The sequence below is a fragment of the Bos javanicus genome, chromosome 6 (genome assembly GCF_032452875.1).
Source record: "Bos javanicus breed banteng chromosome 6, ARS-OSU_banteng_1.0, whole genome shotgun sequence".
In the NCBI taxonomy this organism is placed as follows: domain Eukaryota; kingdom Metazoa; phylum Chordata; class Mammalia; order Artiodactyla; family Bovidae; genus Bos; species Bos javanicus.
This window is the reverse complement of record NC_083873.1, coordinates 6,060,483-6,076,683: the sequence shown is the minus strand read 5'-3', so window position 1 is coordinate 6,076,683 and position 16,201 is coordinate 6,060,483. Positions and strand designations below refer to the sequence as shown.

The window sequence follows — 16,201 nt, the reverse complement described above, 5'->3', positions numbered from 1 at the left end:
TTTAATTCTATTATATTTCAAAGATATTAAATCTCAGAATTTTCTAAAACCAAACCCCATTCTAAGTCATGTCAGAATTTGTAGGGCTTCCCAGGTAGCACTAGGGGTGAAGAATCCACTTGCCAATGCACAATTTGGCCATGACAGATATTAAGGATATGTAATTACTCTCCATTCAAAAACAATTAGAAAACTAGACAAATTTTAGTAAATAATTATTTTAAGATGCTTGATGGTAGGCAACACAGAACAGTAATCCTAGATGAAAGATAAACAAATGAGTTAGGTGAGCCTTATCTTCTCCCAGGTTTTCTTCCTGGAAGTAATTTCCACTGAGGTACAAGAAGGGGAGGGATACAAACAAAACTTGGGTATGTCAATGAATTGAAGAGACAAATTATCACTTGGGAAAGTCAAAGCAACAAGAATTTGTGGAACAGACTGCATAAGAGAAAGGAGCTATGCAGAAGTGTTCCATATACCTTCAGAGTCCCACTGAATCTTTCCTTGACTATCAAAAAATATATCGTTGGGCATGAACTATATCAGAAGAAAGAACAATGACTACAGAGCTGTAAACTACAAAAATGTATAGAGTTCATAAAAGTCTGAGAATTATTCAAGGTCCCATAACCCAAAGTAAAGAGACTTCAGTGAATATATGGTGAAACTCCAGAAAAGCCTCACCTTAAAAGTGGGGCTAAATAAGCACTGGAGGTAAAACAGATTCACCTTAAAAGACAACAAAATACAGCACTCAGAAACATAAAATCCCCCATGATGTCCAGCATCCAAACAAAATTACCACGTATTTGAGGAAGCAGAAAAATGTGACCCATAACTTGGAGAAAAGTCAGTCAATAAAACAGATTCAAAATGAAAAGGATAGTACAATTAAGTAATAGACAAGAACTTTAAAAAGCATAAATCCAACATACATATTGAGTAGTGACAGAAAGCATTCAAAACAAAGCTCAGAGGAAAAAAAACTAAAAAAAGTTAGTCCCCAGTGACCTGTAAGACAATAACAAATGATTTGACATATTTGCAATTGTATTTCCAGAGGAGAAGGCAAGGAAGAGAAAAAATATTTGCAAAAGTAATGGCCAAAAGTTTTCTAATTTTGATTCAAACAAAGCTATAAACCCTCAGATCCTAAAATCAAAATGAAGCCCAAGTGAAATAAACATAAATAAAGTCTCTCCATGTTTCATTGTAATTAAACCACTGCAAAGGGAATCTTAAAAAAACATCAGGAAAGAAAAGACACACTGCATCCAGAAAAACAAAGATAAAAACAACAGCAGACTTCCTGTCATGAATTATGCAATTCCAAAGAAAATGGGCTTATCTCTCCAAAACACTGACAGAAAAAAGTGTCAACTTAATATTCTATATCCAGTAAATATACCTTTCATAAATGAGTGCAAGCAGAAATAGAAATGTTTATTGTATAATTTTTAGGGAAATTCAAACAATCTAGAATTTCCGTATGATTTATTAAACTACAATTGACCCTCCGTATCCATGGGTTCCACATCCATAGAGTTAACCAATTATGGATCAAAAATATCCCTGCCTCTCCAATCTAGAAAGCTCCAAAAAGCAAAACTTGAATTTGACATGCACTAGCAACTACTTATATGGCATTTACAACCCAATTACATAGCATTTCATTGTATTAGGTATTATACATACATTGTATTAGGTATTAACCTAGAAATGATTTAAAGTATATGGGAGAATTGTGAAGGTTATATGCAAATATCATGCCATTTTACATAAGCACCTTGGACACATATGGATTTTGGTATCTGTAGGGGCAGGGGTCCTGGAACCAATTCCCTGTGGTTATCTAGGGATGATGGTAACAAAACTGGAAGACTTATATGATCTGATTTCAAAGTTTATACAACTATTGTATTCAAAGCAGTATAATAATGGTAAAGAATAGACATGGATCAATGGAAAAGATATGATAATTCAGAAATAGATCAACACATATAATCAATTTTCAACAAAAGTATCAAAAAATCAGAGGAGGAATGGATTGTCTTTTCAGCAAACTGCTAGTATAACTGGATATCTGTATGGAAAAAAATGAATCTCAACTCTTTTTATTAGGTTATACATTAAAAAATGATTCAAAATAAGTAATATATGTAAATATAAGAGATAAGGCCATAAATCTTTTAGAGGAAAACAGGAGAAAATCTTTATAACTTTGGATTTGGCAAAGATTTATTAAATAAGACATAATCATAAGCCATAAATGAAAACTTTGATTAGACTTCATCAAAATCAAAGCTTTCGCTTGTCAAAAGACACTATTAATGAAAAGGCAAGCTGCAAAACGGGAGGAAATATTTGCAAAACGTATCTGAAAAAGGGTGTAAAACACACATATATACACAGAATATATAAAGAACTTTCATAACACAGTATCATCCCAACTAAGAAACGGACAAAAGAAAAAGATCTGGACACTTACGGCTAACAAGCTCAAGAAAAATACCCAACATCATCAATCATTTGGAAAATGCAAATTAAAATTACCAGTAAATATCATTGTATACCCAATATAAACAATTGAAAATGCTAACAATTTCAACCGTTGGCAGGAATGTTGAGAAGCTGGAACCCTCACATACTGCTGAATGTAAAATGTCACATTCATTTTAGATAATATCTCAGCAGTTTCTTAGAAAGTTAACTAAACACTTAGCATAGGAGCCATCGTGTCTGAAGAAAACAATTAGTACTACAAAGTAGCAGTTTAAAAAATGCCTAAGTAGAAATAAACTGCATGAAATTTATGGCACAAGAAATGAGAGAAAAATGGAAGTATTATACATTCTTAAAGCTCATGCTGCTGCTGCTGCTAAGTCACTTCAGTCGTGTCCGACTCTGTGTGACCCCACAGACGGCAGCCCACCAGGCTCCACCATCCCTGGGATTCTCCAGGGAAGAACACTGGAGTGGGTTGCCATTTCCTTCTCCATTGCATGAAAGTGAAAAGTGAAAGTGAAGTCGCTCAGTCGTAATCGACTCTTAGCGATCCCATGGACTGCAGCCTACCAGGCTCCTCCGTCCATAGGATTTTCCAGGCAAGAGTACTGGAGTGGGGTGCTTAAAGCTCATAAATTATATTAAATTCGTAGAATACAGTTTGAAGGAAGACTGTGATAATTTTAAAATGCTCCTAGTGGTGGTGGTGGTTTAGTTGCTAAGTCGTGTCCGACTCTTGCAACCCCATGGACTGTAGCCTGCCAGGCTCCTCTGTTCATGGGATTCTCTAGGCAAGAATACCAGAGTGGGTTGCCATTTCCTTCTCCAGGAGATCTTCCTGACCCAGGAATGGAACCCGGGTCTCCTGCATTGCAGGCAGATTCTTTACCAACTGAGCTACAAGGGAAGTCTCAAAATGCTCTTAAGGACCTGGGAAAAGAGAAAAGTATCCTAGGGTCTTTTCTCTCCAGTGCCCCAAATAATTTTCTGTCTTGGATCTGCAGAGAAAGCGTTTCCTTTGTGGCCCCAGTCTCCTCCCTACACCTCTGCTCCTCAGCAGTAAGCCCAGCTCTGCTGAAATCACCACGCCCAGAATTCTCTCCCTCAGTCCACTGGCCCCACGGCATCAACTGTTTCCTACCCTCTTTTCTCCTAAAGGGAATGCGAGAACGGGGGTTACCAAGTTCTCTAGCCTTTTCCTCCTGTTCTCCTAAGGAGGAACTCTCATTTCTCCTGGGTCTTTGTTCCTAGCTGCTTCGGTGGACCGTAGATAGATGGACTGATGGATACAGGCGCGGAAGAAGCTTGGCAGGTAGAGAGACACACAGATACTGAGAGAAAAATCCTTCCCTCTGCTGCGCCCCATTGAATGTGGAAACACACGGTCAATTTGATGTTTAGGGCAGTGGCCGTCACATACACGTCGTATATCCCATATATATGCATATAATTCCAGTTCCAGTTTCTCTACATCCTAGATAAGGCAGGAAGCGGTCTGGTCAAGCTAACCTGTTAACTGCGTGGGTCTGGGCAGGAGTTTGGCCGGGGGGGCGGGGTCTAGCTTCCGGATGAGGCTCACCTGCGCTGAACCAGGCTCTAGGCCAACAAGCCTTGACAGGATCAGACTGGAGCGGGCCGGTTCTGGGAAGCCGACTGCGCATGCGCGAGACGCTCTCGGCTTTCAGGGGCAGTTCCTTTGCCCCCTGTGCGCAGAGAGCAGGCAGGTGACCAGCTGTAACTGATGAGGAAAACAGTTTCCGCGACAGGAAAGCCACGATTCTTCCCTAATATCAGATAGTAGGGGGCAGGAGGCCACCCAAATGGAGCCCACCTGAAAATAGCCGGCGCTGTCTACTTCTACGGCCCTTCTCCTGCCCAAGCCGTTAGTGTAGTTCTCATCACGCTGCTTACCTGAGGGTGGATCTCGTGAAACACCACCCACTCCTGTGCACTCAGAAACCACTGTCCCTGCCACCCTCACCTGCCTGGTGCATCCCGTGGCCAAGGTAGGTCTGGTGTCCCAGCCCTGCCTGCCCGGGCGTGGGCGAGGGTGTGGGTATCCGGCGAGTGGTGGGAGTAACACAATGAGGGGGCTATAATAAAACTGGTGCTGGAATGTTCCAGGGAAAAGTGGGTATGGGTGCCACAATGGGGATATGTTTTTTCGCAAGAAACTTTAAAGTTTAGGCTCTAGGAGTGAATTGAGGTAAAAAGTGCATCCATTTTTGGAAGGAGTAAGTTTACTTCACAAATCCATCACATATTTAGGAGAACAGAAGGGAAAGCTGAATTTCTGACAGAACACCAGTTGACCATTCATGTCCAACTAGCAAACAGCGGTGCATTCTACGGCATCGTCCTCCCTGTCGTGCCCTCAGATGCAGTCACAGGCACCGGGTGCTGTAAGGCTGTCTCATGCTCCGTCACGCGATCGGAATTGGATCCTTTTCAGGACTTTCCCTTCAGTCAAAGTCAAGTCATTCATGCAGCGGGAATGCGCGGGGTGGGGGAGTTCAGATTCGTCTAGTAAAATACCAAGAAAATCCTCAGAGACGGGGATATTTAAAACAACCGCCACTCCCAGAACGTAGAGTTGCTTGGAAAGAACTGAGGAACTTCCCTGGTGGTCCAGTGGCCAGGACTCCACCCTCCCAGTGCAGGCGGTGAGGGCTCCATTCCTGGTCAGGGGACTAGATCCCACATACTTGACTAAGACTTGGCGCAGTGAGGTTAAGTAAATAAGTAAATTTTTGGAAGTGTATATACGTGTGTGTGTGTGTGTGTGTGTGTGTATAAAGAGCAACTGAACAACTAATTAGAAAAAAAAGAGTCAAAATCCGGAGTTTCAGGACTTGAAAGATGACTTGGTTGGGGGTATGGGGGGTGGTTAAAGCGACAGACTTCCCCTCAGCAACTAGGAGGGTCCTGAAGGAGCAGAAGCCATGCCTGGCAAAGAAGATGAGAAAACCATGAGTCCTTAGGAGTCCTGGTTCAGCTCATTTTTACTTACCATGGTGTTATAGAGAACAAAGATAGGAAAATGTCACTGAGGCAGAGTGAAAGTTATAAGCAATTGTAAACTTTATGTGGCCTTCCCTGGTAGCCCATCTGTAAAGAATCTACCTGCAATGCGGGAGACCTGGGTTTGATCCTTGTGTTGGGTCGATCCCCTGGAGGAGGGCAAGGCAGCCCACTCCAGTATTCTTGCCTGGAGAACCCCATGGACAGAAGAGCCTCGTGAACTGTGGTCCATAGTGTTGCAAAGAGCGGTACACAACTGAGTGAGAAAGCACAGCACAGCACAAGCTTTAGGTAAGACGTTGTGTGTGTGTGTGTGTGTGTGTGTGTGTGTGCGCACGCTCAGTCCTGTCCGACTTTTTCCGACCCCATGGACTATAGCCTGCCAGGCTCCTCTGTCCATGGGATTTTCCAGACAAGAATACTGGAGTGGGTTGCCATTTCCTACTTCAGGGGATCTTCCCCACCCAGGGATTGAACCCGCATCTCTTGCATCTCCTCCATTGGCAGGTGGGTTCTTTAGCATTGTGCCACAGGGGAAGCCCAAGCTAGGTAAGATCAGATCAGATCAGTCGTGTCCGACTCTTTGCAACCGCATGAATCACAGCACGCCAGGCCTCCCTGTCCATCACCAACTCCAGGGACTATTTTAACAATGAATATGACCAAATTAAGACTTCTATGGACTAATTCTCATTTAGTCCATTATCAAGCTGTTTATAAACTATCATTTCCTGTTATGCTTTCCATTCTGAACTTTTAGAAATCTTATCAATGAATAAGTTTAGGTATTTAGTGTTTTTGTGTTGATGGGTTTGTGTTTTTCTTGTTTCCCCATCCTTTGGACCAGTACCAGAACTAGATAGAATGGAAATAATTTCATAAATGCGCTTGAAGCAAGAGAGTATGTGTTGATTTGTGTTTCACAATCACAAATACTTGTTACTACTGTGGGGTTTTTTTTGTTCACTTGTTGATATTTTGAATCATAAAAATAATTTGGATTATAACTTCCATTCCAAAACTCAAAGTGCCAAAAAGAGCAGATTAGTTCACACATTTGGAAAATGCCTTGTTCTTCACTTTCCCCTCATTTTTTGAAAGACCAAAATGATCTTTCAGATTCCAAGATCTCAATACTTTATATAAATGAAAATACACATAAACCAACATCTTACCTGTCTGAAACAGAAAGTGCTATTAAATGCCTTTTAGAGAGAAAGAATGAAAGTCAGTAGTTTGTCTGTGTCTTCAGCTGCTTTCTCAATATCTAGTCTGTCCTGTCCAGGAGGAATCCAGAGCAACATACTAAATGAAGTTTAAGAGATGGATTTAAGCTAGATGGTAACTTGAAAGTTTAGAGAGTTTGACTCATATGGTTGTTGTGTGTATAAATGATGTATGTTATGAACCTTAACACTAGGTGATAAAATCTCATAAACATCTCTTGGTGGTGGTGTTCAGTCACTGAGTCATGTCCAACTCTTTGTGACCCCATGGACTGCATGCAGCATGCCAGGCTTCCCTGTCCTTCACTTTTCTCTCAGGGTTTGCTCAAATTCATATACATTGAGTCGGTGATGTCATTCAACAAGCTCATCCTTTGTCGTCCCCTTCTCCTCCTTCCCTCAGTCTTTTCCAACATCAGGGTCTTTTCCAGTGGTTTGGCTCTTACATCAGGTGGGCAAAAGTGTCGGAGCCTCAGTGTCAGCTGTTCCAATAAACATCTATAGAAGCGTTCAAATAACCTTAGATTAGACAGCAAACTTTATTTTCCTTGTAGCACTTTATTTATTTATTATAAAACCAAAACATTTTGTATTGGGGTGTAGTCGATTAACAATGTCGTGATAGTGTCAGGTGAATAGTGAAGGGACTCAGCCATACATATACATGTATCCATTCTACCCCAAGCCACCCTCCCATCCAGACTGCACATAATATTGAGTAGAGTTCCATGTGCTATACAATAGGTTTTTGTTGGTTATCCATTTTATACATATAGCAGTGTATACATGACCTTCCCAAAGTCCTTAATTATCCCTTCCCCTCGGCAATCAGGAGTTTGTTTTTTAAGTCTGTAAGTCTTTTTCTGTTTTGTATTTAAGTTCATTTGTATCATTTCTAGATTCCACATATAAGTGATGTCGTATGATATTTGTCTCCTCTGTCTGACTTACTTCACTCAGTATGACACTGTCTAGGTCCATCCACATTGCTGCAAATGGCCTTCTTTCTTTCTTTTTAATTGCTGAATAATATTCCATTGTATACATATACCATATCATCTTATCCATTCCTCTGTTGATGGACATTTACCATGTTTCCCTATCTTGGCTATTGTAAACAGTGCTGCAATGAACATTGGGGTGCATCTGTCTTTTTGGGCCATGTTTTTCTATGGATATATGCCCAGAAGTGGGATTGCAGGGTCATATGGTAGCTCTATTTTTAGTTTTTTAAGGAGCTTCCATACTGTTCTCCATAGTGGCTGTATCAATTTACATTGCCACCAACAGTGCAGGAGAGTTCCTGTCTCTCCACACTGTCTCCAGCATTTGTTGTTTGTGGATTTTTTAAAATTTTATAATAGCCATTCTGACTGGTGTGAGGTGGTATCTCATTATAGTTTTGATTTGCATTTCTCTAATAACTAGCAATGTTGAACATTTTTTCATGTGCCTATTGGCCATCATATGTCCTCTTGAGAAATGTCTATTCAGGTCTTCTGCCCATTCTTTGGGTTGTTTGTTTGGATACTATTAAGTGTCATAGGCTGTTTGTAAATTTTGGAGATTACTCCCTTATCAGTCACATCATTTGCAAATATTTTCTCTCAATCTGAGAATTGTCTTTTTGTTTGTTTATTGTTTCCTTTGCTGTGCGAAAGCTTTTGAGTTTAAGTAGGTCCCATTTGGACAGTGAACTTAAAAAATTTTTTTCCTACATTTTTTCTTCGACTTCCTTGTTGATTTCTTGGAATCCTGGAAGTCTCTGAACAACAGTTTTCCCAAGACTCTGAGGCAGTGGTTACATCATTTAAGAATCCATTATGTAATTTTATCTTTATTCTGGTTACATTTCCATTATAAACAGTTTAAGCATGTACACACACACGTCTATACATCAAAGACTGTATCCCTCATAAACTGTTTTGCCTTATTCATAAGCCAAGACTGTGTACAGTCAAGGATCAGACTGTTCTCCAAAAAGCTATTAGGGAAAAACTTTGGATTTAAAGGGAAATTATTATTCATCAAAGCTTTAGAAAATTCTCAAGCTACAATTCACCCTCAAGTTCAAAGAGTGGCAAAATTAAATATCGACATTTTAATCTTGTTTTTCCTTTATTCTTTGTAAAAAAACAATAAAATTTATATGGTTTTGCTTATTTTAAAGCTTACTTTAATAGCATCTCTTATGTTCCTATTCTCTTATACTGCATTTCTGAGTTGCTCATTTACAATATACCTGTGTTGTGATTTCGCACAATTTTTTAATGGAGTATGTTATTTTATTTCTAGATCTCTGATCACATTTAAACACTTTAATCATTCTGTTCAGGTAGTAACTTTTTTCTTCGATGTTCTGCAGAGGAAGTAAGCAGATTCTCACAGATTGAATGTTTAAATGTGTCTTCAAAACATGCATGGGAAAAAGAAAGTGTAACTGTCACATTTTCAGCAGCAAAATACTTAAATAGCACTTGTTGTTAAGCCCACTAAGAGACACCCCCATCCTAAATTACTCAACATAAAACTATATTCTTATGAAAAAAGAGCAAAACATAACAGGAAGGTAAGATAAGTGTCTCTGAGACATGTCAGGTCCTGATGTGTATTAACAAATATCAGTCAGTTTCTGATTTAGACTTTTAAATTACAGAAGGAAATTTGTTTGAAAGTTTTCTATGTTATATTTGGAATACTTAGAGTAGTTTTAGAATATATTTAGAATAGGTTTATGTTGTTTGGGAAAAATAAATGGTAATGGTCTGCAAAGCCTCCCTGTCACCAGCTGGGTCTCAGAAACAGTGCTCTGCCTTCACCAAGCTTCTGTACTTTCTGCTGCTAGGTAGGCACTAAGGGTGGACAGTGAGAGACAGAAGGAAGAGAATGCACCAACTTCTCTTCTTATTTTGGTCCTCTTATCACCCATCAACCACTTCAAATTGGAAGATTACTACATAAGCATCTATATTCCTAATTTCTCTTGAAAAACTGGAAAATCTCATCATATTGAGCCTGAAAACCAGGAGCATCAGCTAAGTCAGCCAAGCTGAGAAGCAGCTAATCCCATGAGTAGACCATCTGCTCTTGATTTTTTCCACAGTCCTTACCACTCCCTAATATCCCACCTGTAAAAGCAAATGTTGGTTGCTCTTGATGAGTACAAATAGCGAAAATTGGAATCACTGTAAAGTTACGATCAAAAGCCAGTGAAAATATGAAGGGAATGCAGGAACCAAGAGACTATTATTAAAATGACAAGCATTTGATTGAGGTGGATGAAAAGGGATCTAAAAAGAATGCAGATTCTAATTGATTAGCATTTATATTAATTGGTTGCTGCTGCTAAGTCACTTCAGTCGTGTCCGACTCTGTGTGATCCCATAGACGGCAGCCCACCAGGCTGCCCTGTCCCTGGGATTCTCCAGGCAAGAATACTGGAGTGGGTTGCCATTTCCTTCTCTGATATTAACTGGAATTGATGATGTTGAGAAAGTTGGCTGGAGCCAGGTTGCTGATTACACATACCAACTGCCTGAATCACATGATGGATATTGGTTTATGGAAAGATGTTAGCGTTCGATTTTGCTAAGCTCTATAGCTATCCTCAGATTGCGATGAAAGAAAGTGAAATTGAGTTGCTCAGTCATTTCTGACTCTTTGCGACCCCATGGACTGTAGCCCGCCAGGCTCTTCTGTCCATGGGATTCTCCAAGCAAGAATACTGGATTGGGTTGCCATTCCCTTCTCCAGGGGATCTTCCTGACCGAGGGATCGAATCCCACCCAGGGATTGAACCTGGGTCTCCTGCATTGCAGGCGGATTCTTTATCGTCTGAGCCACCGGGAAAGTCCAGGGAAATCACAGTGTGGTATGTGCCTTTAGTTCTGTAATTACATTTTGGCTGCTTCAGATCTATATTAGACCAATATTCAGATTATACAGTCAGAGTCAGAATCTCCCAGTGGTATCTATTTCTTGAAAATTAGTTAGCTTGCCTTCCCAGATTGCAAAGTGGTAAAGAATCTTTATGCTAGTGCAGGAGATGAAAGAGATGTGGGTTTGATCCCTGAATAGGGAAGATCCCCTGGAGTAGGAAATGGCAACCCACTCCAGTATTCTTGCCTGGAAAACTCCATGAACAGAGGAGCCTGGCAGGCTATAGTCCAGGGGGTCGGGAAGAGTTGAAAACGACTAAGAATGAGAGTGCGCACACACACAATTAGCTACCTTCAGTTTAACTGTGGCTGATGAATGAGATACCCTTTATTACGGACAGTTTGCTAAATAGGAATTTCAGTTGTCATATTGAGTATTGTTTGATTTTACTCAGTGATAATTCCTACACCACTCCTCCTTCCCCCAATAGGGATTTCTGTTCATATAATTTAACCTCTTTAATAAAGCCATATGCTTTCCTAATCCGATTATGATAATCTCATTCTTCTTGGCTGTTCATATTTTAGTAATAGGTATGATGCATTTCTGGTTAGTGCAAGGAATGAAATCTTCTGGGGAACTTTGCGAAAATTTTTGCCACAATTAAAAAGAGATACACAAAAACACTATTTTCACTAGATGTTCTTTTGTCTGATTATGATATAAGGTAGTTAGCCTAAGGACAAGCCCATATCCTGAAGAATGCATTGTAGAATGATAGAAAGATCCTTAGTCCTTCATGATGTTGTTGAGGCATTGAATTAAGCAATCCTGAAGCTGCCTCACCTGAGAATATCTTATATAAAATAATAAATTTCGTAAGGCTTCAGCTAGTTAGGCCAGGATTTTCTGTTTCTTGGAGGTGAAATCTTCGTAATGAATATACTGGGGGAAAATCTTCATTAGTGAATGATTTATAGTTAGAGGGTTTGTCAGATTAAGTAGAAAGGTCTTTATCTTGGCCTGTCTCAGAAAATAGATTATCCTAGAAAGGAGAGAGAAAACTGAATGATGGGAGAAAGATAAAAGAGAGTCAATGAGGTATAAATAAAAGTATATATAAAAATGTGGCAGTAGCCTAGACCAGGAGTCAGAACATACTCTGACAAATTCATTCAGATTAAAAATTTTAGATATAAATATTCCCTCTAAGATTGTTCAGATAGTTAATGTAGATTGTGTTTCTGATGAATTTTGAGTACTTCCATGTTTCTTAAATTGGTGATCCTAAATTATTAATGTTAATTCAACAAAGTTATCTAGCCATCACTAGTGACAGGTTTCTACTGAACTTAACTTCAGTAAAATTTAAACATTCATTAAAGATTTCTATGAATTAAGCTTCTTTTATGAAACTGATTTGTTTAAAATCTCAATATTTCATCAGGTTTGCGTATAAAATAAAGAGTCTTGAACCCAGACTGCATACTTATTATTAGAAATGTTTGATATGGTTGGTTCAAATTTAGGGCTAGAGAGTTCTTTATCATGATCAATTTCACATTCCTTCAGAGGCAGGTATACGTGTGCACACACATACATAAAATCTATTGATAGACAGGTAGATAGATAGAGCTATATGTCTCTTCTTAGCTCAGCTTCTCTGTGCTATATTCTATTCTGTTTATGAAAAAAGATGTAGTGTGCCATCACATCATTTGACAGAAACTTTATATCACAAGTGAGAAATTATGTGGGAGGAGGAGAAATGTATTCTAGGATAAGTTAAATAAATAACAGGTAACTTCACTGAAGTCACATGTGCTGGAAAATATAAATAGGTATATTTAGGATCTTGGAATTAGTGAGGGGAGGGGCTCAGTGCTGGTTCAGCAGTAGCCCAGCACAAGCCTGCAGACTGTGGCCAGTGGGCCAGATGCAGCCTGTGGCCTGTTTATGTGGTCCATAAATTAAAAGAGGTGTTAACATTTTTAAATATTTGGAAAAATTAAAAGGTTATTTTGTGACATAAGAAAATCATATGAAATTAAAATTCCAGTTTCCATAAATAATTTTACTGGTATAGAACCATGCCCATTTGTTTGCATGTTGTTTATAGCTGCTCTCCCAGAGTTGAACAGGTGCAACACAGATGCAATGCTTCAGAGCTTAAGATTTTTACAATATGGCTCTTTACAAAAGTTTGCCAATCCCTGGTCTCAACCAGCAGTGGCAACCCACTCCGGTACTTTTGCCTGGAGAATCCCATGGATGGAGGAGCCTGGTAGGCTATAGTCCATGGGGTCGCTAAGAGTCGGACATGACTGAGCGACTTCACTTTCACTTTTCACTTTCATGCATTGGAGAAGGAAACGGCGACGCACTCCAGTGTTCTTGCCTGGAGAATCCCAGGGATGGAGGAGCCTGGTGGGCTGCCGTCTATGGGGTCTTACAGAGTCGGACATGACTGATGTAACTTAGCAGCAGCAGCAGCAGCAGCAGCAGCCTCAACCAGTGTATCTCAGCCTTTAATGTGCATTGAATCACTTGGGGGTCCTGTGTAAATGTGCAGATTCTGATTCACAAGGTGTGGGGATCCTGAGTGTCCACATGTCTGATGTGCCAAAAACCATGCTAGAAGTTACAAGGACCTGGTGCAGAATCAGCAAATTTGTTCTTTAACGGGCCAAATAATAACTATTTCAGGATCTGTAGGCTTTCCTTTTTTTCTTTTTGTACAACTACTAAATCTTCAGGGGAAAGTACACATAGACTACATGCAAAAGAACAGGAGTGACTATGTTCCAATAAATGATTGTTTACAAAAGCAAGCTTTGGATTGTACTTGGACCACAAGCTTAGTTTGCCAATTACTGGCCTAGAGTGTTAATATCTGGTGTCCATTAAGAAATAGGCATTGTCCTACCCTTAACTTGCTTCCTAGTTCCATTACACACACCAGTAATAATGCTGATGAAGAAAATAGTTAACTTTTATTGGGTGATTCTAATATGCCAGGCTCTATATTAAGCACTCTGAACTTTCTCTTATTTTAATCCTCACAACAAATCCTAGGAAGCAGAGACTGTCATTATTCTGGCTTACCAATGAAGAAACTGAGCTTCAGAAAAAAAGTAATTTGCTCAAAGCTGCCACAGCAAACTAATAGTGGGCCTGGGATAAGACATAACCCATGATTATCACATGGCTGTTGGATTATTGGATTACTAAATGGAACATGTATGCTCGTAGAAGTTGTGCAAGCCAGCAAACTGGACTGTCAGTATACTGGCATCTTTCTTTGGGGATCTTGTGCTCACAGACCTGAATAATAAAAGGTGAAACATCTCTTTCGAGTCAACAGCAAATAGGTGTCAGAAAACTGGATGTTTGGCTCAGGGAGGGCAGAGCTTTCTATTTTATGACAGATTTAGCACCTTCACTGCACATTCTTGAAGTTAAGGCTCAGAGAGATCTCAGCAGCCACACTTTCATAGTCTTGGATTTTTGATGCTCTAAAAATTAAATTGGTTTACTTTATAATAATGTGTTATTTTAGGCACCACATAGCACAGCCTTCTCTTTTCTTTGTGTGCTTTGGAATTTTCAGTTATACAGTGAATGTTCTTTCTAACGACTGTGACTGAAATTACATTTCACTTTCCAAATTCCTCTAGACTTTTTTCCTTTTTCTTAGCTACAGTTTCTAAAGTAGAGAAGTAGACCTTGATTCTGGTCTAGATTTTAAGACTAGTTTTATCTGTCTGTATAATGTTATACTCATTTGAAAAGACTCTGATGCTGGGAAAGATTGAAGGCGGGAGAAGGTAACAACAGAGGATGAGTTGGTTGGATGGCATCATCGACTCAATGGACATGAGTTTGAGCAAGCTCTGGGAGTTGGTGATGGACAGGGAAGCCTGGCGTGCTGCGGTCCATGGGGTCACAGAGTCGGACAAAATTGAGCGACTAAACTGAACTAAATACCGTTATTTCTGTGTAAATTAGTATGTTAGGCGTAGGGTGCATATCAGCATAACACTATAGTAGATTTATAGACCACTGAGAGCAAATGTAGATAGAAATGCTTTGAGGAAAATTTTCTGGAGTCTCAGACACAATATTCTTATGTTACAGATAACATGTAAAGATGAATAATTGTGTCATTTTTATGAATCATCTGTTGAAAAACTTTATATCACTGCCATGATGATTAGTAATTATTTTTACTTTATGAGGAATTGATGTAGGTTACAGGGCAAGGAGAAATGTAGCAAAGGTTTCAAAATCCTAAGAATCTATCATCTTAAAATTTTAGTTGGGGAAGGGAAGGAAATATGGCACTAAACTATGAAATCACACAGAATCATAGATTCTTAGAGCTAGAACTTTTGATGATCTAATATAGCCATCAACATACCCTTACTTTTCTATATAAGTCCAAACTGATTAAGTGAAATTCTTAAAGCCCTTTGTTTCTCCAACACAAATATATTGGAGTTTCTCCCCTTAATCTGGGAATATGTGTTACTTTCCTAGGTCTGTCATAACAAAGTACCACAAACTGGGTAGCTTAAACAACAGACATTTATTGTCTAATGGTTCTGGAGGCTAGAAATCTGAGATCAAAATGTTGGCTTGAAGTCTGAAAGCCCTTAGGAGGAATCCTTCCCTGTCTGTCTTAGCTTCTGGTGAAGGCCAGCAATCCTTGCCATTCTTTGGCTGTTGATGTATCACCCCAGTTTCTGCTTCCACCTTCACTTGGTGTGTTCTTTTTCTTTTCTTTAAAAAAATGTGTTTATTTGGCTTAGTTACAGCACACGGGGTCTTCATTGTGGCATGCATGATTTTTCGTTGTGGCATGGGCTTGGTGTAGGGCACATATCAGCATAACACTATATATATTAATAGGTCACTAAGAGCAAATGTACTGTAAATAAAAAATGTTTTGAGAAAACATTTTCTGGAATCTCAGACACAATATCCTCAGATTATAGATAACATGTAAAGATGAATAATTGTGTCATTTTTATGAATCATCTGTTGAAAAACTTTATATTGCTGCCTTGATTATTAATAATCATTATCACTTTATGAGCAGAATGTAAGTTACAGTGCTAAAAGTCCCCACATGTTATTTTCTCTGTCTCTTTGTCTTCACATTGCTGCCTTCTTCTAAGAACACCAGTCATACTGGATTGGAGCTAATCATACTCCAGTATGACTTCATCTTAACTAACTATATTTGCAACAACCCTATTTCCAAATAAAGCCACCTTTTGAGGTACTGGGTATTAAGACTTAAATATATCTTTTTGTGGGGGACACAGTTCAACCATTAATACAAAGATGCAAAGTTATTATTGCTGTTTCCCATGCAGATCTTACAGTGTGGGGAAGAAGGTGTATGTGGATCTAGGAGGATGCATGTTTTAATAGTGCAGTATGCACAAAGTGCTGTAAGATTACCACGGTGGGAGCAACTACCTTTTCTAAGTGAAATGGCAGAGGAAGGCTTTCAAGAGAGTTGCCATTTGAATCAGGCTTTGAGGGACAGATAGGAGTTC

At 39.3% G+C, this 16,201-nt stretch overlaps 1 long non-coding RNA gene across 1 annotated transcript in view; it reads left to right on the top strand.

Moving 5' to 3' along the window:
* The first annotated feature begins 4,058 nt into the window (after window positions 1-4,058).
* LOC133249212 (uncharacterized) overlaps window positions 4,059-16,201 on the top strand; it is a 146,780-nt gene continuing 134,637 nt past the window's right edge. The window contains exon 1 of the long non-coding RNA XR_009736872.1: window positions 4,059-4,514. This is a non-coding gene — a long non-coding RNA (uncharacterized LOC133249212). The remainder of the gene's footprint in view (window positions 4,515-16,201) is intronic.